At 44.6% G+C, this 5,539-nt stretch overlaps 1 pseudogene; it reads right to left on the bottom strand.

Annotated features, from left to right (window-relative positions):
* Positions 1-546: 546 nt before the first annotated feature.
* LOC105491860 (G protein pathway suppressor 2 pseudogene) lies at positions 547-2,510 on the bottom strand (annotated as a pseudogene).
* Between the last annotated feature and the right edge of the window lie 3,029 nt (positions 2,511-5,539).

The following is a 5,539-nucleotide window of genomic DNA, read 5'->3' on the forward strand; positions in this document are numbered from 1 at the left end:
TGAGATTCATCACATTTTAACTATGCCATGAACCCTCACACATTCCCACATATTTACTCTCAAAGGGAATAATTGTCTTCAACAATTCAGCTCTCTCTCATCAGGACATGGCTTCATACTGGATTAGTTCATGCAAGATAAAGCTGAATGAATCAGCCAGTTCAAAAGTGGAGCCTCAACTATCCTCTAAGGAAGATAACTTTCAGTCAGAAAACATGTATTGAGTACCTACTGCATGCAAGGAAACCTAATAGGCAAATGCAGTGAAGAGTGGAGGTGGACACCTGAAGGTGTGTGCAAGTCACTCCCTCAAGGCTCTTCAGGGAAAGCACCAAAAGCAAAATATTCATTTGAGATTGGCAATTTAGAATCAGCAGATGTGATGGATTATGACTGTTCTTGGCATTCACTGCCATCACATTAATCAAGCCAGATTCTTTCACAATTTACATGGATATATTGTTGCCTTTGAGATAAGAGACAACTATGAATACCGACTCTACAGGAAAGGCAGTTACCATCAGTCAAGTCCATTACTGAGTCACCAACAGCTAGGAAAATTTTATTACCAAACTGCTGGAGGAAGGAGCAGACCAGACAGGGAACCAGTAAGCTTTCTTTTTTTTTCAGGGAAAAAAGGAAAGAAGCAACAAATTGGGATATCAGGGCAGATAAACGTCAGGCAACTCTCCCCAAGATTGTGGCCATCAAAGATACTGGGCAGAGAAGCCTAAAATATACTGCTTATTTTCTTTTGGTTTAGCTGCAGTTGCTATATTTTAATACAAAGCTATGTATTAACTATACTGTAAATAAAAGAACTAAAAACCTACTCTGGCCACACAGTTGTTCACTAGTCCTCAATCTTGAACATTTTGTGATAGGTCCTCATTTGGGTGGCATTGATAATGCTTCTTCTTTTGTGCTTAGCTCTGTGGTTTGCTTTGATATTCTCCTTTCTAAGAACCTGTTTCCTCCCTGTTTCTAAGATTAGGCAGTAAAATAATATGGTTTTTTTCTCTGCTTGGAGCCACCATCACCCCCTAATGTATTATGACAGCGTACATAAAAGTGCTTCATAAAGGGTAAAGCAATACACAAATGTTAATTGACGAGATTATAAGTAGCTGTTGTAAGTATCTCAAGTTGACTTCCAATCGCAATTTCTGTTACTAGGTCAAACATAAAATAAAACTGTCCTTCTTGCTTCTGTGATGACTGAACCATTCAGGCACAATGCTATTGTACCCTCACCCATGGTAGGGTTGGGGGGCATGGTGTTGAAGATATAATCTGATGGTCACTTGTGGTAGAATTGCAGGTTCTGGCTGTGTTGGAGGAATAGGAGCCAAGGGCCAGGTTGGCTGGTAGCTGCAAAGCCCGACTTTCCTGCTGGTTGCATCTGCACAGGGAGCTGCAAGAAAGCAAGGAGTCCAGGGGCTGGATGTGGAGCCTGGGGGTTCATGGGGCGCAAAGAGGACGAGTCGGAGAAGCCAGTCTGCTGGTTAGCATGTGTTTCATCTGCTTTTGCAAGGATAGGGCACCACCAGGCCGGAGGAAACCTGTCTGAGTGGGCTGAAAGTGGCCGTGCAGGACACAGGGCTGTGGCTGTGGCTGTGGCTAAGATAGGTACTGCACTGCAGGGAAAGACGAAGGAGCTCTGAGCTGCCGACTAGGACTATAAGCTGGCTGTGTGGGCCCATAGTGAGGTGGGGGCTGAGCAGTCCCATAGGCACCATCAGGACTGCCTTGGAATTGTCCATCCTCTGGTGTCCCCGCAAAAGCAACTGCTGGGCCCACGTAGGGCTGGGTGGTAAGCACTTCGGGTCAAACATTTGTTTGGCGCTGTCAGCTGCCATGAGGATGCCTGGGCGATTGTGTCCTCCAGGGCTCCCCTGCATGCTGAGGAGTAATGTTCCTGTGTGAACAGTCAGGCTTTGCTGGTATGCAGTTGATGACAAGGTGGTCGGGTCACTCTGTTCCTTTCGCCTCCGTTTTTCTTCCTCATGTAAAACTTTCTTGAGCTGCAGGAAAAGCTGGTGCTTCTCTTCCTGTAGGGCCAAAAGCTTCTCCTGCAACTTCAGAATTTGTTCCTTAGTCTCCTCTAGTGACTCTCTTCCATCTCCTTTTTCTTCTCTTTTGTTCTTCCTTCATCTTCCGTTCCGTCATCTTGTCCACCTCTTCTTCCTCCTGCCGCTTGCACTCCCGCTCCATCACAATGTGCTTGGTGCAGTGCTCTGGCCATGGCATTGGAAAGCTTGGGGTGCTCCAAGAGTGCGGATATGGTGCTGCCTTGGGCACTCGGGCCTTGGGCGCCCGGCTCTGTCCGGACCTTAGACAGGGACCGCCTTCTCGGCGCTTTCTCCGTGTCTCCGTCGCGCCCTGGCCCCTGCGTCACATCCGGCGGCTGGGCCGAATCCTTCCGGAGTCCCACAGTGCTATTATAACAGCAGGGAATCATTTGAAAATGAGCTTCTCTTCACTTGGCGTGTCAGGTGGTCATTTTAAAAACCAGGCTCTATGTTTTTATATATTGGAATTGGTTCATATTTAAAAGGCACATGCCCCCTGCTTGGAGAGGGCCTCAGGCAAGCAGTGGGGAGTGGGACATCAAACTAGGATCATGGGGACCTGGTTCCATGGTAAATCCTGATGGAAGCATTGCAAGAATGGCCAGCCAAGAGGGAGGCGTTTTGCAGTACAAGGCCAATTTTGACAGGGGCAGGTGGTGATCCTGGCAGCTGATTAACTTCAGAGAGAGCCAGCCAAGGACCTGAGCCAGCCAAAGGTGTACTGGCAGGAGGGCAGGGGTTTCCCAGAAGTTCTGGAAGGAAGGGAATGATGGCAGGCAGATACATCAGTGATGGCAAGGTTCCATGACATCCCTGAGAACTTGTGTCAGAATGCTTAGGCACAAATGTCGCATCTCCTATATTTATTCTCCCAGGTCTCTTCTGCCTCCTCATAGGTCAGCCATATTCAACAGACACTCCAGACACATGGGAACTCAATTTAGACTCTACTTACTGTGCTTACTACCTAAGGAATAACTGCTTTACTAAAAAAAAAAAAAAAAAAAAAAAAATTACCATGAATTCATAAGCTGTTAGTGGATTTGTAATCCTACTTCTCTCCATGTTGATTTCTGGCTCTGTAGATGCAGAATAGCATGTGGGTAAAATGCCACTTGTGTCAAAGGTGGAGGGTGGGAAGAATGTGCATGTGTGTATGGAAGAATGACAAGAAAGTAATAACATTAGTTTCTTTGAGGGAAGTGAGCTGGAAGGTAGGAAACAGTGATCAGATGGAGACATCATTGTGCATCCTTTTTACATTTTGAAGTTTGAACAGTCTGAATCTATTGTATTTATTTGAATTTATTGTATTTAACAATTCAAAAGTTAAATTTAAATAATTCCCAGCATTGTGATCATCTGTCACCTTGATGGCTAATGAGGTGAGAGCTGTGACTTTCTCACCATCACACTCATCTTGATGGCCATGTTTTTGGGGATCCAACATTATCATTGGCTGCCATCAAGTGCATAGACCCTTTCTGAGTTTGTGAAGAACAGATTTATTTATGTATTCTTTCTCTTTTTGTTCATGTCTCTTCTGAGCATGCGGTTTACTATTACTTTATATGGAGATTCTGGCAGGGAGAAATTTGTTCTTGGAGTGGTCTGGCAGGTGTACATTCCCAGTCTTGGGGATAGGATTCAGGAGAAGACTCAAGCCCATATGGAGTCTACAAATACCAAGCGGGGGGCCCAAGTCTAACCAAAATTGGAGGGCATGAGATGTTTACACATTGTCAAAGCAGAGGTTCAGATACAGGGACCCTACTTCTACTCCATTATTTTCTGCTGTTCTTCCCATTGAAACTCCTGGGAAAAGTTGTCTAGATTCTCTACTTGGTCACATCCCCTTTGGTCTTCGCTCCTGAAATGGCTCTTATCAGGGTCACTGATAACTTCCATGCTAGGTATTCTAATGGCCAAATGTCTCTTTTCATCATATTTGAACTTACAGCCACATTTGACACAAATTGTCATCTTTCCTTCTTAAAGCAACTTTTTCATGTTACTGCATGCCTCCTACCTTACTGGGTAAAGCTCTCAGTCTGGCTGATGACCCTTTCTTCCCTGTCCAACTATTAAATGTTGAAGTTCTCTGCTCTTGCCTCTTTTCTCTATGCTATCTTCAAATGGGCCTATGCTTTATCATCTGCATGCTCCCTGATTTTCCCAACCCTGTCTCCAAATGAGGCTTCTCCTGAGTTCCAGATGCATGTGTCTAGCTGCCAGCCCAATAGCTCCACTCGACTGCAAGTGGCCATCTCAAACCTAATATGCTCACAACCAAACTCTCAATTTTCCCTGCCAAACCTGCTCCTGACCTCCCCTTTAGCATTTTACTAAATGGCACTGAGTTGCTCAGACCAAAAACCTGGGAGATGACCTTTGATTCTTCTTTCCCTCTGCTACCGACAGCCAATCTGTCAGCAAATTCTGTTACTGCTGTCTCCAGAATAGATCCTGAGTCAGGTCACTTTTCAGCAACTTCACTACTAAAAGCCTAGTCTTAAGCCCCATCTCTCATTTGTTCTATCACAATAGCCTCCTGACTGATTTTCTTGCTTCCTTTCTTGCTCACATACAGTCTGCTTATCAAAAGTAACCGGAGTGAACAGTACACACGATCAATCCAATCTGCTTCAAACCTTCAGACTTCTGTTCCGTCTGCCAGAGTTCCTTTCTCTAAATCTTTATGTGGCTATGCCTCATCAGCTCAACTACTAGCACTTCTGTGAGGAGTCTCTGAGCTCTGCTGCGTAAGTAGCAGCCTCCAAGTCACTCTGCATCCAGTTCCCCAGTATAATTTTATTCATGGCACTCATCATTTTCTAATATTTTACATATTTGTTTGCTTATATGTTTATTGCACATATTCCTCCTATAAAATGTAAAAGGGCGGTGCTGGGGATGATGCTGTATTAGCTAGGTTGGGCTTGGTCATTCTGCAATAAGAAAAGACTCTCAATCCTCAGTGGTTTTAAACAACAGAGGTTTATTTTTTGCTCAAACTACATGTATAACATAGGCTGACAGGAGAGATTCTCACCTCACATATATTCAGAGGCTCAGGCTGAAGGAGGCCATACTATGTCATGACACTGTCAACATAAGAGGACTCCTAAAATTACTGAGGAAGGAGGAAGAAGAGGTACAAAGAATCTCACACCATCTCTCAAATGCTCCCACATGGAGGTGACACACGTCACTTCTGCTCACAGTGGATGGGTCATGGAAGTCATAAGGCCTTGTCTCATTTCAAGGGGCCTAGGAAATAAAATCCTCATATGTTCCTGGAAAGAGAAGAAAACTGGGAATATTGGCAGGTAGCACTTACACCTACCACAATGCCTAGCAGAGAGTAAGTACTCCATAAATATTTATTATAAATGGAATGGGAAAGAAAGAGACCCAGTTCTTAGATACAGATACAAAGTGGAGACCTGGATTTCATGCGCAATGCA

The sequence above is a fragment of the Macaca nemestrina genome, chromosome 14 (assembly GCF_043159975.1).
Source record: "Macaca nemestrina isolate mMacNem1 chromosome 14, mMacNem.hap1, whole genome shotgun sequence".
NCBI lineage: Eukaryota > Metazoa > Chordata > Mammalia > Primates > Cercopithecidae > Macaca > Macaca nemestrina.